Raw genomic sequence first — 17,853 nt, 5'->3', positions numbered from 1 at the left:
GGGGAGCTCACCCGAGGTGTCTGAGTGTTTGCCCCCAAGCTGTCTCCTGAGGGACTGGGAGATGGGTCCCCAGGTGCAGGGCTGCCTTGGTGAGAACTGAGCAGTCCACCGGTCTCCAGGGGCCTGGATGTCCACAGTATATCCCCACTGCTGTGGGGGGCCCTGTTTCCATCATCCGGCCCTCTGGTGTCTCCCAAATCATCCTTCCCTTCTCTGGGCACTTCTTGGACCTTCTCCCCCACCGCCTTTGGGCAGGACGCCGGGAGGTAACTGGATGGTTTCGGCTTCACAGCCTCGACTGTCTGCTGGGGTTGGGAAGGCAGGACAGTGAATTTCTGCCGGGGTGGAGGGATCCTCACGGTTCTCGAGGGTCTGAACATGATGGAGGTACAAGCAGACCGTACAGGTGTTTTCGGAGGGTCCCTCCAGTTCACCGAGGGGAGGAGGCCCACAGGGGAACACACGGCCTGAGGGAGCGGATACCGTCTCCTTGGCTCCACATGAAAGCTAGCTGGTAAAGGCCTAAGATCCCGGTGGAATGGCCTGTGCCCAGGGCAGTGGGAAGGTGTGGGAGCAGCCGGAGCAGCCGGAGCAGCTGGGTGGTGCCGGACAGGATGGGAGGCTGAGCAGGCAGGAGAGACCAGCGGGCGACATCGGCCTGGCAGGGGACGGCGGCGGGGCGGGGGACGAAACTTACTAAGCAGATTGCCCATGTAGCGCTTGCAGTGTGCCAAACGATCGCGAGACAAGAGTATGAAACTCGGAGAGCGCCTCCGGAGGTCCTAACTCTTCTCGAGGTCTAGCAGGCACTGAGCAACCCAGCCCGGTGCTTGTGATATATGCCTGGAGCACGTCACAGAGAAGGGAGGAGCAGGCCCAATGTTGGCAAGTGCGTATGCCAGAGGGCAAAGGATGAGGCCTCAGAGCCCCGCCCACCAGCCTCCAGGGCCTGGAAGGCCCCGCCCACCAGCCTCCAGGGCCTGGGACTTCCTTCTGACGTGGCTGAGTTGTTTGGACCCAATATGGCCGCCTCCGGGCAGCCATATTGTGGGGAGCTCTGTGGGACTGCTGCGGTCCTCTGCCCCCGCCCCCGCCCCCGCCGTGAGTTGCCAGCCCTCCCCTGAGCCCGCCAAGCAAGCGAGCACGGGAGCCCCCTAGCGCTGCGAGGGGTGGCCTGCTGCTCGAGGCTACCTCCCTGCTTCCCTGTGAGGCCTGGAGCCAGGCCACCAGAGTCACCTGGCAAGCCGCAGAGGTGGTTTCTGAGCCAGACTCCTAACCCTGACCTGACTAGATGCTGTCTGTATTCCGTGGCCTCCCTTTCCGGCAGGTAAGCTCGCTCTTTCTTTTTGGGAATTTGGCAGGGGTCACACAGACGGTAGTGCCTTATTCGGCATTCGAACCCAGCCCAGCCCGAGTGATGCCAGAGCTCTTACTCCGGAGGGTGTGTGAGCGTTTTTTAAATTTTTACTTTTATTTTTTGTAGCTCTTAGGGTACTGAGAACGGTGCTGCTGTACTCACAGTGAGCACAGCCACTGCCCAATATGAAGTCTTCTTTTGTTCAAGGACCACACTGGATTCTGATCTCAGAAGACGGGAGTCACGGACCATCAGTTGCCAGCCTTGTACCATCCCACAGTCGTAATTCAGCCTTGCAGACCCGGTTTGCTCTTTGGTCTACTTTGAAGGATCCAGATAGGTAAGATGGCACTTGAAGATGCTATGTAAATATATAAAGATTATAGTCTAGATAAATTGTTATCCACCTGAAAGGAATGCACCGGTGGATGATTCCATATAGATGAGAAGCTGGTTCATGTCTAGAAAGCAAATCCATCATTTATTCAACTTAATAGTGGAGCAGTGTAATGGACTAAAGTCAGATCAATACAGTTTGCTCATTGTGAGTATGCCAGCCAGGTTCCCTCGACATCGTTGGCACATACATGTAATTCTAGACGTTCTTATGCACAAGAGGGGAGACCTACTCTTGGGAGTGTGGCAAGGGGAACGTGTATTCCTGTCTAGGAGCTGGAAGCTTCCGCATGCTGAGAAAGATTTCAAAACAATCTTACCTTACGCATGGCTCTACCTAGTTTGAGTCTCTTTTCTTTGGCTTACTTCATTTTCTTTTTCAGATTTTATTTATTTACATGTCAGAGAGAGAGAGAGAGAGAAGAGCGAGCGAGCGAGCACGCACAAGCAGGGGGAGCAGCAGGCAGGGGGAGAAGCAGCCTTGCACTGAGCAGAGAGCCCATGGCGGGGCTCCATCCCAGGACCTGGGGATTATGACGTGAGCTGAAGGTAGACGCCTAACTGGCTGAGCCACCCAGGCAGCCCTTCAACTTACTTCACTGAAGTGTTTCTCTCTCATGGGGCTGATGTTGCACATTACGAATATGACATGCAAAAGTTTCAGAACCAAAAATCATACTGATCAGTTAAAAACAATGTGTATACATTTTAAAGTTTTGTATATATTTTTAATTCTTGTATTTGAAATAGCTGTGGACATGATTCATATGCTACAGAATTAGTTTTAGAGCTCTGTTGGTGGAGCAAATGTGGACATCCGTCCTTACGAAACTTTGAGGTTGGTGGGACACAGGAGGTCGCACTCAGACGCACATTCTGCTTGCAGAAAAGGACAAATATTATAAGGCCTTTCTAAACTCTCTAGAAGGAGAAATGATTTACAGCTATGACATTTAGCCATAATTCCTTGATATCATTTGAGGAGAGTTCAGTAGGGAACAATTTCTTGATTTCCTTTTTTTTTTTTTTTTTTTTTTGATTTTTTTGAACAGAAATAGCAAGTTTGTAGAAATTTTGGGCAAAGATTTCTTGGAGGAACTCTGAAAAAGGTGGTCACATCTGACATATCTGAAAACAATCAATTACAGTCATATGATTTCTATCTCTTTTTTTTCCCAAAGGAGGAAGAATTAAACATGATGAGTGTTAGGACTTCAGGACAGTAAAAGGAAATTTGGACAAGGATATCCCAGAAAAATCACCTCTTTATTTTTCTTGTCAAATGGGAATAGGGACAGGGTGCTTTTTTCAAAATACAGACCATTCTCTTACTTGTCTTCGTAAGATGAAATAATTTAGTTGGGAAGTCGTTGTTCTTAGATAATATATGGCTTGGCAGATGCAGACAGGTTGAGATAGACTTTGTCAAGGTAAAATTTTTTTAAAGTGATTGATTTAGTCATGAATGAAAATATTTTAACAATAACAGTTATTTATAAATTTGCCAGAAAGACTACTCCTTGTTTGACCATTTATAAAGCAGTTATCTTCAGTTATGGCAAATGAAGCCATGGGTGGGCAACCTTGGATGGAATTGGTAGTAATGACAGTGAACTCTAGCTAATAACCTGTGGCTGGCCACTCGTTCCCTTTCCCTTATTTCGCTCACCAACAATCTCTTGTAATTCATACAGAGTAATACGGAGGGCCGACTGAGTGATCCTTGGAGCTCATTACATGAACTTTTATTCTGGACTTTTGTCTCCCTGTTTTCAGCCCCTCTTCTCTCTCTTTACTCTAACCGAGGCTCAGCAGAAGTAAACTGGCTTTGTGCAGCCCCTTCTCAGGGTAGTCTTGACTTGATCATTCTGTCCACCACGCCTACATTTCACTTTTTGCCTTCTAGAAAGGTTTCAGAATCTTTCTGTGGTTGATGACTTCCACAGACTCTTGGCTTTGGTGTTAAGTTTGGTGTTTCTATCCTTTGATTAAGTATGGTTTCTTTTTTTTGTTTGTTTTTTAAAGATTTTATTTATTTATTTATTTATTTATTTGAGAGACAGAGACCACAAGTAGGCAGAGAGAGAGAGAGAGAGAGAGAGAGAGAGAGAAGAGAAAGCAGGCTGCCCACTGAGCAGAGTGCCCACTGCTGGGCTGGATGCCAGGACCATGGGATCATGAGCTGAGCCGAAGGCTGAGGCTCCAACCCACTGAGCCATCCAGGCACCCCAAAATATGGTTTCATTTTTCTTTTTTAAAGATTGTATTTATTTATTTGACAGATAGAGATCACACGTAGGCTGTGAGGCAGGCAGAGAGAGAGAGGAGGAAGCAGGCTCCCTGCTGAGCAGACAGCCCGATGTGGGGCTCGATCCTAGGACCTTGGGATCATGACCGGAGCCGAAGGCAGAGACTTTACCCCACTGAGCCACCCAGCGGAAGTGGGTGATTTAAACAGAGGCTCCAAAGTAGGTAGAACTAAACCACAAGTCTCCTTTTGTTTTGTTTTGTTTTGTTTTCCTGAAGCTCCTTTAGCCAAAACATGGGCTTCTGAATATCGATCTGTGAAGCGTATTATCAGTATGTTTAAGGAAGGCTGTTCTTAAGGGAATTCCAATTAATGGCAGGGAGTTTTGAAATTCTTCCAAGGTCATCTGATCTTGTGAGATTTACAATTCTATTTTCACGTCAAGCAAGTCTGGTCAGTGCCAGGTAATCATCGAAAGTTCCAGTTGCTTCTCTGAACAGAAGTATTGAACCTCTTGAGGTTTTCTTTTTGCTCTCTTAGATCTATGCCAGAGAAGACTTTTTTAGAGAGTAGGTTCAGCCTTCTTTGGTTCATGTAAGAAAGACATTCAGTGAGTCAGTGTGGGGGTTAGCCCCATCTTCTCAGAGTGGTAGTGAGCTCCTGATAGAAGATAATTGTTATTAGACAAATTTCCTGAAAATAGAAAAGTTTTCTCCGATTTCTAATACCAAATACGTATTTTTACATTTTCCTATAATGTATAGGAAATGTATACATATATTTACTGTACCTACTGGGTATGATATATGGGTATAATGGAATGCTATTCAGCCTAAAAAAGTCATGATGTTCTGATACACGCTACAACATGGATGAACCTTGAAAACATTATGCTAAGTGAAGTCAGTCAGTCACAAAAGGGCAAATATTATATGATTCTACCTAGCTGAGGTATTTAGAATAGGCAAATTCATGGAAGCAGGAAGTCAAATGGTGGTTTCTAGGACTTGCGCTGAGTGGGTATTGGGATGTTGTTCTTATGGGAATAGAGTTTCACTTTGGGATGATAACAAAAGTTCTGGCGATGGATGGTGGTGATGGTTATACGACATCGTGAATACATTTTAATGCCACTGAAGTGTATATTTAAAATTTTCTGTTACGTGTATTTTGCCACCGTAAAAGACTAAATGTGTGATTGAAGCACAGTTTTTATGTACAACACAGAAAGCGTGATTCGTGAAAGAAAAGAAAATTGATGATGTGGACCTTATTAAATTTTAAAATGTCCATTCTGTGAAAGACAGTGTTCAAAGAATGGAAAGACAAGCACCTGGCTAGGAGAATATGTTTTCAAAACACATATCTAAAGAAAGATATGCATGCGGAATATTCAGAGAAGTAGTAAACTAACAACAAAAACAACGACCACAACAACTTCATAATAAGAAACTAAACTCCCCAAATCAGTTAAAATGAAAAGGCAATAGGAGTCGACATCTTAGTGGATAGTATATAAAAAGGACAAATACGCGTCTATAAATTGCTCAACAGGGGCGCCTGGGTGGCTCGGTAGGTTAAGCTGCTGTCTTCAGCTCAGGTCATGATCTCGGGGTCCTGGGATCGAGTCCCACATCCGGCTGTGTGCTCAGCAGGGAGCCTGCTTCTCTCTCTGTCTCTCTCTCTCTCTGCCTACTTGAGATCTCTGTCAAATAAATAAAATCTTTAAAAAAGAATTGCTCAACACTGGGGAATTATTGGAAAAGGATATGCACTGTGCATTAGAGAAAAACAAAACACCCGTGGGATACCCCACCCATTTAATAAAATGGCTTAAATACCAAAAACTGACAGTACTACTTGCTGGTAAGGATGTGAGACAACAGAGAATCCTATTCATTGCTGATGGGATTTCAAAGAGCACAACCTCTTGAGAAGACCTCTTGCCAGAAAAAAAAAAAAAAATTAAAAATAAAAACAGTAAGAATCTTACCGTAATAAACAAAAATAAAACAATAAGTATTTTACCAAAATAAGAAAAATTTAAATGTGCGATTGAAACGAAAGCAAAAAACATCAAGAAAAGAAGGCCTGGAAGGATGCTAGAGACCAAGACATTGAACCATTTCTTAATAACTGAACAACTGCCAGCACTAAGATATCAGAACCAACAAATTGTGAACAAAAACTGAAAGCCAGATCCTCAGATCATTTAATCCTTGAGAAAAGACCATGGAACTAGAAGGCTGAGAGAACGCAGAGCCATCACCAATTAACTCCAATAGACTTGATCACTGAACTAGCATTCTTGTCTTTGTAACTTGTAAGAAACTCTTTGTACGTTGTTTTAGGGAGAACATTTTAGGCAGAAGATGTTAAGATTACCATTGTTTGTCCTTTCCTAATGACTTCTCATCGCCAAATCTGAATTCATCGTCAGACACACTGGGTTCTGCCTCTGAATATCTTCTCATTTGTTTCCTGGTGTTAATATCAGGTCCTTAGTCTTTCTGGTAGGAGTTACTAATTCTGTTTTCTTCCCCCTTAAATGGGTCCTCAGCGTTTCTCTGAAGGTAGTCTTGCAAAATGGGCGTATGGTCTGTCAGTTGAGTCATTAATCAGGGGCTTTCTGTTTACAGAGAGTCATGATGCCCAGTTTATGTAATCCCTATTCCTGCTACTCCCCACTTGACTTTCCTGGGTTATGTGAGTAGTTTCCCATATTGGATTGTCCTTTTCCTTCCACCAAGCAGTCCTTTCTCCCTGTTGTGCACCTGGAAAAAGCCACTGCATTTTTCAAAACTCAATTTGCATATTATTTTTATTGTGCCGTCCTTTTAGTGTTGGGACCACTCTCTCCTTTTGGCTACCATGGCACTTTGGCCTTCCTGGTTGTTGCGTTGGCTACAGTCGTGTGGGCTACACTGTATTTTAATTGTGCTTTTTACACGTCTCTGTCTTCTCCTAGGCAACGTTCCTTGAGACCAGGGACTGACATTTTTGATCTGTCGATGTTGCCTTAGCATGTTACTTGGTGTCTGGTGGCTAGCCATAAAACCCAGATTTCAGAAAAGGAAAAGGAGTTATGTACATACTGCTTATTAGCACTTGACAGATAAACCAGAAAAGGAATGTGAATGCTGCTGCTTGAAAGTTCACCTCTGGTAAATGGTGGTGGTACTGGACTCCACTTTGAATGTTTTTTCCCACTATTTTATACATTCCTACCTTGTGCCTTCTGTTTATTTCTACACGTGTCTTTATGACTAACCCAGGAAGAGCAGATGAAGGTGGAGCTAGGCCATGGGCCGTATTTGTAGAATAGGATACAAATGATAGGGATTCTTGGTAAGAAAGTCCTGAAGCAAGACAGGTCTATATTCGCCCTCTGAGCCATGTAGAGGGATCTGCTCGCAAAGAATTTTATCAGCAGCTAATTTGGATTTTTGTTTGTTTGTTTTTAAAGATTATTTATTTATTTTACAGAGAGAAACCACGAGTAGACGGAGAGCCAGGCAGAGAGAGAGAGACAGAGAGGAAAGCAGGCTCCCTGCTGAACAGAGAGCCCCATGGGGGACTCGATTCCAGGACCCTGAGATCATGACCTAAGCCAAAGTCAGTGGCTTAACCCACTGAGCCACCCAGGCGCCCTAATCAGGATGTTTTTGCCCAAGGCTCTTGATTGGCTATTTATTGTAGGAAGAGTAAATCAGGGTTAAAGTCGTTTGATATGTTTTGCATTGTAAATGTGTGTTTTGTTTTGTTTTTAAATGCTGGGGTGGGAGTAGGGAGTACCAAATGTTCCTTCGCCACTCCTGATCCTTTAGTCATGTCAAGAGAGCGCTCCTTAGCTCATTTCAGCTCTGCTTCTTTATTTACTCTGCCCCTAAGGTGAGCAAATGGTGTCCATAGAAAGTTTAGGAAGAATTAACCGGTCATGCTCGCCTTGACTAATTCTGTTCTCTTCCTCGAGAATGCGAGTGGGTATCTTCTGTTTCTCACATCCCGAGTATTACTAGTTGGTAATCTGCCCAATTCTGGGGCCATTAAGCTTTCATTCACACTGGGCTTCTCAAACCTGGCTTATCAATAAAAGTAAAAACATATTTCAGTCTCTATCTTTCCTTTTTTACTTCCTACCCTACTCCAGACCTAGATGTAGTAAGGTTTTTGTACTTTATTAGGATATTTGAAAGATGTTAACATTTAGTGCATTACATGGGAACACTGAGAAATAAAAAGGAGCCAAAGTCTGCCAAGTAAAATGTCTATGTGGGGACTGTCTTGGTACTGCCAGAGAAGATGGCTTTGTGCTGTGGTCTTTCTTAGGTGGTAGGACATTGTGACCTTTGAAACAGTTTGAACACATGGAGGTTAGGCCAGACAGTGTTGTGCAGTAAACCACGAAGCCCTGGGAAAGGTTTAATGGCAGCTGTGTTAGTTCCCTGTGGCTGTCATGAAAATGGCCACAGACGTGGTGGCTTGAACAACAGAAGGTTCCTCTCTCATGGTTCTGGAGGCCAAAAGTCTGAAATCAAGGTGTCGGTAGAGCTTTATAGATGTTCGAGGGCAGAATCCACTCTGTGCCTCTTTCAGCTTCTAAGGGTTGCTCTCTTCCTCGGCTTATGAGCCCATCACTCAGTCTCTGACTTTGTCTATACATCACCTTCTCCTCTATGTGCCCACATCTTCCCTTTTTTCTGCCTCAAATCTCCCCCTGTCCTCCATGTGTGAGGGTTCTTGGGATTTATTTTATTGAGGGATCCCGCCACCTCCAAACTCTAACTTAATTATATCGACAAAGACCTTTTTCCAAATGTACTGAAAATCATAGATTATAAGGGCAAGGATATGGACCTGGGGGGCCGTGTTTCAGGGGCTATTATTCAACCTGCTCAAGCTGACAAAAGATACTTTGATTTTGGCTGATGACTGCGTGGAGAGTGGTGGTTTCTGTAGTCACTTACACAAAGGTCTGGCTCAAAGCAAGGGGACCTCGGGGAGTGGCAGGTGGCTGAGCATCTGACTAGAGGAGAATCAGGAAGGAACAAAGGAGATGTTTACATGCACTGGACTTCAGGGTGCCCGGAAGTGTACAGGTCAGGGAAGTCTCGGGCAGTTGCCCACCTTAGCTTACTTCGCAGGATGGCTTTCCAGAGTAGGCTTGTTTGAGACAAAGACTCGATTGTTAGGAGAAGTTTTATAGGTCTTGCCAGTATTGACATATATGGCTTGCCAGAGGCTCAAGTGACTCCATTTACCGTGTGGACCCGTTGAGTCGGGATTTGTCAAAGAGGTATGACAAAGAAATGTTCTCTAAGAGGTGGCCTTCTACAGTCTAAGAGTTCATAGCAGGAGGCAGTGAAAATGGCCAGAGCCAGGCCACAGAGCAAGCACGGGCTTCTACTCCCTTTGTTCCTCTAGGTTCAGACTGTCCTCTCTGGGTGAAGAGGGAACATATTGGTTGACGGGACTAAGTCTAAATTAAGTAAGAAGGCACATAAGAAAGCATTTCAACATGTTTAGAAACTAAAATCGTCGAGTGGCTTCCTTTGACACATCGGGGGTTATCCCGCCGCTAATGAGGTCAGAGTGGGGGGAGAGGAGAGCGAAACACAGAGGGAAGAGGGGAGGGCAGTCACCTCATCCCTCCCGCCTCTGAACCGTATGTCCTCCTGGATTGTCACCCCTTCCAGTCAAAATGCAGATCTCAGGAGTCAGCACTAGCAGCCTGGCTACTTCCACATCCCAGCCCCTGCTACACAGAAAATTGTACAGACTTAATTCTGGCTGAACCCATCACCACTCACATAGGTTAATTCTTTCTCCACTGTTGAGACAAAAAGGCACATGAGCAAAGGCAGGTTAACAGGAACAAAGTTTTATAGCTAGAGAAGTATATATGTTTTATAGCTAGAGAAGTATATGTTCAGTTTGGGAAAGGTAAGGGTCCATTGAGTCAGGTAGGCATGGGGCAAGGAACTTTTGCAGACAGCAGACAGCATCCTGCCGGTTGCAGGAGGAGGCAAAACTGGCTCAGAGCTTTGGTCAGCCAAGTTAACGCCAACCGGGGGGGGGGGCAGCGGGGTGCGCTGGGGGGCACCGTTGAGGATACATGCTGCTTTCTTCTATTCTGGAACTGTATCTGGAACTTCTCGAATCTGGTGTACTTCTTAACTGGGCTCAGGTGCCCCTCACCTTGCAAAATGTACACCCGCAAAGGGTGTTTCCTTCTGACTACTGAAAACAGGTTCAGTTTCAGTTGAAGGGGCTGAGTCCCCGTACAGCACAGCAAAGTCCATTTACTGTCACATAACAATGTGCAGGAACTTGGTAGGAACTTGGTATGTCCCTTCCCAAAAGAAAGGACCTTGGTAGTTTCCTAGGAAGCCCTGGGCAGTTTATGACGGTGACTCAGCTATGTCCAGGGCACAGGAACAGTAGGCCAGGACCCTCGGAACACATTGCTGGTTTCTCCAAAGTCAGAGGAGGACTCTGACTAGGGGCAGGCCTACGTGTTCGGAGGGTATGTTTCTAAAAGGTCTTGGCGCTACCCCCCATTGCACCATCAGTGCTGTGGTTGGGGGCGCTCCGTGTGGTCTGTGTGGATGGGGGACCCTTGGCGTTCCTGGTCACAGAAGATGTGGTGCTGATTCCCCTAGCACCACCTGTGTCAGTGCCAGGTAGTCTGCAAGTCTTCTGAGGGCGCTTGCTGATAGAAAGGGCCGCCATCATGGCTACGATGTGGTCTATAGAGTTTGCATCAGGTGGGGCCGAGTTATCCTGATGGAATGCAGGAAGGGCAGCTTGACCAGTCTGGGCAGGTGCGCCACAGGTGCTTGGCGGAAGGAGGGAACAGGTAGTGGTGGGTTGAAGCACCGAGTGGTGGTGTTACAAGCTGGAGTTACAAGAGCGGTCGTGTGGCCAGGCGAGCCCCTTCTGTGTGAGCACTTCTGTGTCGTGGGCACACCAGAGGCTGCGATAGTGGGGCAACCGTTGTCCTTTCGGTCAGGTGCGCTGCCCGTACTTTCGGCAGGTCGGCCCCTAGGGCTCGGATTTCCTGGCGAAGCATGCACTTCGCTCGATGTCGAATTCCTCTTTTGTGAGGTGGTAGTCCTTACCCCTGGCTTTCGTTGTTTCGTTGAACGGTGGACGCCTTTGCGGGTAATGCGCACACTGCAGCCTCTGACGTTGGGAGCCGTGTTGTCGTGTCCCGTAATCGGACCACCCCTGCTTTGGGCGGGTTGGCTTTTGGTGTTTGACTCCAAGCACAAGTTGGAAGTAGACGTGTTTCGCTTGCCCTTGGTCGTTGGTGTTCCACGTGGAGACGATTTCCTTGGTCTAGGTGTTCCTTGGGCACGCTGAAGGGTACTGGGCCCACCAGCACCTCCAGCAGTGGAAACTGTACTGTGGTGTCCCACTACCGCCCCTCCCACATTTTGGACTGCTTGGACCCAGGTAACCGGGTTTAAGGTGACAGTACTTGCCTGTCCTCCGGCAGCACCCAGAATGTTCTGAGAGAGGGCCGTTGTTGTCTGACCAACAGGAGGAGCGGAAGTGGTGCTGGGTGCCCCCTGCAGCCCTGCCCCAAGTTGGGATGTTCCGGGTACCTGTGAGCGAGCGGGGCCTGGCATAGGCACACCAGACCCAAAGCTGCCACCGCCCACGGGGGCTGCAGGTGCTGTTGACATGTGGGGGCCTAGAGGGGCAAGTGTGAGCAGGGAGCCGCTGAGCCTGGCACTGTGTATCCCAGCGGCAACTGCACGGCCACTAGTGCGAGCCTGGCACTGTGTATCCCAGCGGCAACTGCACGGCCACTAGTGGTTGATATGGCACCGGGGAGAAGACCTGCCTTGGAACCTAAGGCCTTCGTTTTTTGACAGTGGTGCCAAATGCAGAGGCCTGCTTGCTTCCTGCCATCTCTGGATGGTGGGACTAGAGAGGCAGTTGGGCCTGTGGCTTGTGTTGGGCCTACTGGCTTTCCCAGCGGGTAGGAACGGCCAGGCTAGTGCCGTTTTGGGTTCCCAGATCCGGGCCGAGGGAGGATTCGTGGGGCATAGTGGATAGGAATTGCTATGCGTGTCATGGCTGCCTTGCCAGGTAAGCTGGTGGTGTGGCTGCTACTGGGTGGTGTGTTGTGGAATGCTAAGTGGTTTGCCTTGGACTTTGGCAGTGAACGAAAGACCATGGCCTGTGAGGGAGGTGAGGTATCCATGGGCTCAGGCGTAGAGCTGTAGTTTGCAGAGGTGCTGCCTACTGGAACGTTGGTGGTTCCAGAATTCGCCAGAAAGCCAGTGGGAATGCCAGCACTGGGAAGAACCGCTGTCTGCTGTTGCCCAGCACGTGTCCCCTGTGTGGGCTGAGGGGCGATGTTGGGGCAGGTGGCCATCAATTTCAATGGGATGGTAGAGGCCAGAGTGCTTCCAGGGCGCTTCAGCGTCCTGTTGCAACGGCCCTGGGATAATGAAGGAGAGCTCACCCCGGGGCCCCGGGGAGATCTGAACGTGATAGCTTGAGGAGCAGGAGTCGTGTCCATGTCAGTGACATCAGCGTTGGAAGTATGGCCAGATGTCCAGTTGGCTGATGCCTTTGTGGCTGATGCCGCCACAAAAATACCAGGACTCTTTGGGGAAGGGACTGGAAGAGGGGTGGGTGGGAAAAGAGGGGGGGGATCGACACACATAGGAGTTGGGGATTCTCCTTTGCAGGAGGGCAGCTGTGATGAGACGGTTGAGGGATCGACACACATAGGAGTTGGGGATTCTCCTTTGCAGGAGGGCAGCTGTGATGAGACGGTTGAGGGATCGACACACATAGGAGTTGGGGATTCTCCTTTGCAGGAGGGCAGCTGTGATGAGACGGTTGAGGTGTTACAAGGAGGAGCCGGGGGGTCGGAAGTAGGTGCTGTACCGATGAGTGGTTGAAGAGGGTGTTCCTTCTGAAGTGGAATTTCTCCAGGGGGAGGAGAGCCAGTAGGAACAGCCAGAGTGGGAGAGTTTGGAGCTCCAGAGGCTGTTCCCTGATCAGTAGTCTCTGTTGGGGAGGGTGGAGGGACAGATGGGATTGGGGGCCTGGCAGATTGGTCAGCCAAGTCGGTGGTAGGACCAGGGACCTGTGATGTGTGAATGGCCGGGGGCAGGGAGTCTGTAGTCTTTGAGGCAAGTAGGGGGGAGGAAGGGGCAGGTTGAGTGGCCCCGTCGTCTGCCAGGATCTCTGCTCCGCCCTCCAAGGTCTTCTTCCCCTGCCCCTCGGTATTGTCCAGAATGCCCAGCTTTCTGCCCAAAGCTATGCAAGGAAGCTTGGGAGGTGGGGGCAACTCTCCTCTGCCCCACTGGAATGGCATTGCTGATGGCAGAGGCACAGAAAGTGGCATGGGTATTTTCCTTTTGGAGGGCCTACTGGTGGCAGATACTGGTGGCAAGGGGTGCTCGGATGGCTTGCCTCGAGGCTTATGCGCCTCTGTGACCTTCCTCAAGAGGTCTGGTGTGCTCTGGCTAGGCCGATGGTTTTCAGCCACCACTTTCTGTGTTGATGTCTCCTGCAGCAAGGGGCAGCCTGGGGTTGGGTGGGAGAGCACTGCTACCTCTGGAGCAGGCTTCCGAAGAGGAGCAACGTCACCAGCTGGGCCCTCTGAAGTGACAGCAGGTCTTTCTGCTGGGGGCGAGGGGGAGCTCACCCGAGGTGTCTGAGTGTTTGCCCCCAAGCTGTCTCCTGAGGGATTGGGAGATGGGTCCCCAGGTGCAGGGCTGCCTTGGTGAGAACTGAGCAGTCCACCGGTCTCCAGGGGCCTGGATGTCCACAGTATATCCCCACTGCTGTGGGGGGCCCTGTTCCCATCATCCGGCCCTCTGGTGTCTCCCAAATCATCCTTCCCTTCTCTGGGCACTTCTTGGACCTTCTCCCCCACCGCCTTTGGGCAGGACGCCGGGAGGTAACTGGATGGTTTCGGCTTCACAGCCTCGACTGTCTGCTGGGGTTGGGAAGGCAGGACAGTGAATTTCTGCCGGGGTGGAGGGATCCTCACGGTTCTCGAGGGTCTGAACATGATGGAGGTACAAGCGGACCGTACAGGTGTTTTCGGAGGGTCCCTCCAGTTCACCGAGGGGAGGAGGCCCACAGGGGAACACACGGCCTGAGGGAGCGGATACCGTCTCCTTGGCTCCACATGAAAGCTAGCTGGTAAAGGCCTAAGATCCCGGTGGAATGGCCTGTGCCCAGGGCAGTGGGAAGGTGTGGGAGCAGCCGGAGCAGCCGGAGCAGCTGGGTGGTGCCGGACAGGATGGGAGGCTGAGCAGGCAGGAGAGACCAGCGGGCGACATCGGCCTGGCAGGGGACGGCGGCGGGGCGGGGGACGAAACTTACTAAGCAGATTGCCCATGTAGCGCTTGCAGTGTGCCAAACGATCGCGAGACAAGAGTATGAAACTCGGAGAGCGCCTCCGGAGGTCCTAACTCTTCTCGAGGTCTAGCAGGCACTGAGCAACCCAGCCCGGTGCTTGTGATATATGCCTGGAGCACGTCACAGAGAAGGGAGGAGCAGGCCCAATGTTGGCAAGTGCGTATGCCAGAGGGCAAAGGATGAGGCCTCAGAGCCCCGCCCACCAGCCTCCAGGGCCTGGAAGGCCCCGCCCACCAGCCTCCAGGGCCTGGGACTTCCTTCTGACGTGGCTGAGTTGTTTGGACCCAATATGGCCGCCTCCGGGCAGCCATATTGTGGGGAGCTCTGTGGGACTGCTGCGGTCCTCTGCCCCCGCCCCCGCCCCCGCCGTGAGTTGCCAGCCCTCCCCTGAGCCCGCCAAGCAAGCGAGCACGGGAGCCCCCTAGCGCTGCGAGGGGTGGCCTGCTGCTCGAGGCTACCTCCCTGCTTCCCTGTGAGGCCTGGAGCCAGGCCACCAGAGTCACCTGGCAAGCCGCAGAGGTGGTTTCTGAGCCAGACTCCTAACCCTGACCTGACTAGATGCTGTCTGTATTCCGTGGCCTCCCTTTCCGGCAGGTAAGCTCGCTCTTTCTTTTTGGGAATTTGGCAGGGGTCACACAGACGGTAGTGCCTTATTCGGCATTCGAACCCAGCCCAGCCCGAGTGATGCCAGAGCTCTTACTCCGGAGGGTGTGTGAGCGTTTTTTAAATTTTTACTTTTATTTTTTGTAGCTCTTAGGGTACTGAGAACGGTGCTGCTGTACTCACAGTGAGCACAGCCACTGCCCAATATGAAGTCTTCTTTTGTTCAAGGACCACACTGGATTCTGATCTCAGAAGACGGGAGTCACGGACCATCAGTTGCCAGCCTTGTACCATCCCACAGTCGTAATTCAGCCTTGCAGACCCGGTTTGCTCTTTGGTCTACTTTGAAGGATCCAGATAGGTAAGATGGCACTTGAAGATGCTATGTAAATATATAAAGATTATAGTCTAGATAAATTGTTATCCACCTGAAAGGAATGCACCAGTGGATGATTCCATATAGATGAGAAGCTGGTTCATGTCTAGAAAGCAAATCCATCATTTATTCAACTTAATAGTGGAGCAGTTTAATGGACTAAAGTCAGATCAATACAGTTTGCTCATTGTGAGTATGCCAGCCAGGTTCCCTCGACATCGTTGGCACATACATGTAATTCTAGACGTTCTTATGCACAAGAGGGGAGACCTACTCTTGGGAGTGTGGCAAGGGGAACGTGTATTCCTGTCTAGGAGCTGGAAGCTTCCGCATGCTGAGAAAGATTTCAAAACAATCTTACCTTACGCATGGCTCTACCTAGTTTGAGTCTCTTTTCTTTGGCTTACTTCATTTTCTTTTTCAGATTTTATTTATTTACATGTCAGAGAGAGAGAGAGAGAGAAGAGCGAGCGAGCGAGCACGCACAAGCAGGGGGAGCAGCAGGCAGGGGGAGAAGCAGCCTTGCACTGAGCAGAGAGCCCATGGCGGGGCTCCATCCCAGGACCTGGGGATTATGACGTGAGCTGAAGGTAGACGCCTAACTGGCTGAGCCACCCAGGCAGCCCTTCAACTTACTTCACTGAAGTGTTTCTCTCTCATGGGGCTGATGTTGCACATTACGAATATGACATGCAAAAGTTTCAGAACCAAAAATCATACTGATCAGTTAAAAACAATGTGTATACATTTTAAAGTTTTGTATATATTTTTAATTCTTGTATTTGAAATAGCTGTGGACATGATTCATATGCTACAGAATTAGTTTTAGAGCTCTGTTGGTGGAGCAAATGTGGACATCCGTCCTTACGAAACTTTGAGGTTGGTGGGACACAGGAGGTCGCACTCAGACGCACATTCTGCTTGCAGAAAAGGACAAATATTATAAGGCCTTTCTAAACTCTCTAGAAGGAGAAATGATTTACAGCTATGACATTTAGCCATAATTCCTTGATATCATTTGAGGAGAGTTCAGTAGGGAACAATTTCTTGATTTCCTTTTTTTTTTTTTTTTTTTTTTTGATTTTTTTGAACAGAAATAGCAAGTTTGTAGAAATTTTGGGCAAAGATTTCTTGGAGGAACTCTGAAAAAGGTGGTCACATCTGACATATCTGAAAACAATCAATTACAGTCATATGATTTCTATCTCTTTTTTTTCCCAAAGGAGGAAGAATTAAACATGATGAGTGTTAGGACTTCAGGACAGTAAAAGGAAATTTGGACAAGGATATCCCAGAAAAATCACCTCTTTATTTTTCTTGTCAAATGGGAATAGGGACAGGGTGCTTTTTTCAAAATACAGACCATTCTCTTACTTGTCTTCGTAAGATGAAATAATTTAGTTGGGAAGTCGTTGTTCTTAGATAATATATGGCTTGGCAGATGCAGACAGGTTGAGATAGACTTTGTCAAGGTAAAATTTTTTTAAAGTGATTGATTTAGTCATGAATGAAAATATTTTAACAATAACAGTTATTTATAAATTTGCCAGAAAGACTACTCCTTGTTTGACCATTTATAAAGCAGTTATCTTCAGTTATGGCAAATGAAGCCATGGGTGGGCAACCTTGGATGGAATTGGTAGTAATGACAGTGAACTCTAGCTAATAACCTGTGGCTGGCCACTCGTTCCCTTTCCCTTATTTCGCTCACCAACAATCTCTTGTAATTCATACAGAGTAATACGGAGGGCCGACTGAGTGATCCTTGGAGCTCATTACATGAACTTTTATTCTGGACTTTTGTCTCCCTGTTTTCAGCCCCTCTTCTCTCTCTTTACTCTAACCGAGGCTCAGCAGAAGTAAACTGGCTTTGTGCAGCCCCTTCTCAGGGTAGTCTTGACTTGATCATTCTGTCCACCACGCCTACATTTCACTTTTTGCCTTCTAGAAAGGTTTCAGAATCTTTCTGTGGTTGATGACTTCCACAGACTCTTGGCTTTGGTGTTAAGTTTGGTGTTTCTATCCTTTGATTAAGTATGGTTTCTTTTTTTTGTTTGTTTTTTAAAGATTTTATTTATTTATTTATTTATTTATTTGAGAGACAGAGACCACAAGTAGGCAGAGAGAGAGAGAGAGAGAGAGAGAGAGAGAGAAGAGAAAGCAGGCTGCCCACTGAGCAGAGTGCCCACTGCTGGGCTGGATGCCAGGACCATGGGATCATGAGCTGAGCCGAAGGCTGAGGCTCCAACCCACTGAGCCATCCAGGCACCCCAAAATATGGTTTCATTTTTCTTTTTTAAAGATTGTATTTATTTATTTGACAGATAGAGATCACACGTAGGCTGTGAGGCAGGCAGAGAGAGAGAGGAGGAAGCAGGCTCCCTGCTGAGCAGACAGCCCGATGTGGGGCTTGATCCTAGGACCTTGGGATCATGACCGGAGCCGAAGGCAGAGACTTTACCCCACTGAGCCACC

General features: G+C 48.4%; 1 long non-coding RNA gene across 3 annotated transcripts; it reads left to right on the top strand.

Annotated features, from left to right (window-relative positions):
- The first annotated feature begins 620 nt into the window (after positions 1–620).
- On the top strand, positions 621–16,714 carry LOC309858643. 3 transcript variants are annotated; one of them, XR_014308284.1, is made up of 6 exons: positions 621–1,327; positions 1,565–1,697; positions 2,137–2,291; positions 15,231–15,363; positions 15,803–15,957; positions 16,602–16,714. It is a non-coding gene; the product is annotated as an uncharacterized lncRNA (long non-coding RNA). The 3 variants fall into 3 exon arrangements; XR_014308286.1 differs by lacking the exons at positions 15,231–15,363; positions 15,803–15,957; positions 16,602–16,714 and adding an exon at positions 2,935–3,044; XR_014308285.1 differs by lacking the exons at positions 621–1,327; positions 1,565–1,697; positions 2,137–2,291 and adding an exon at positions 14,290–14,993 and having other exon boundaries at positions 16,602–16,711.
- The last annotated feature ends 1,139 nt before the right edge of the window (positions 16,715–17,853 follow it).

Source organism: Mustela nivalis (genome assembly GCF_964662115.1).
Source record: "Mustela nivalis genome assembly, contig: HAP1_SCAFFOLD_3033, whole genome shotgun sequence".
Taxonomy (NCBI): Eukaryota; Metazoa; Chordata; class Mammalia; order Carnivora; family Mustelidae; genus Mustela; species Mustela nivalis.
The sequence above is the reverse complement of the archived record's forward strand: the minus strand, read 5'-3'. Positions and strand labels throughout refer to the sequence as shown.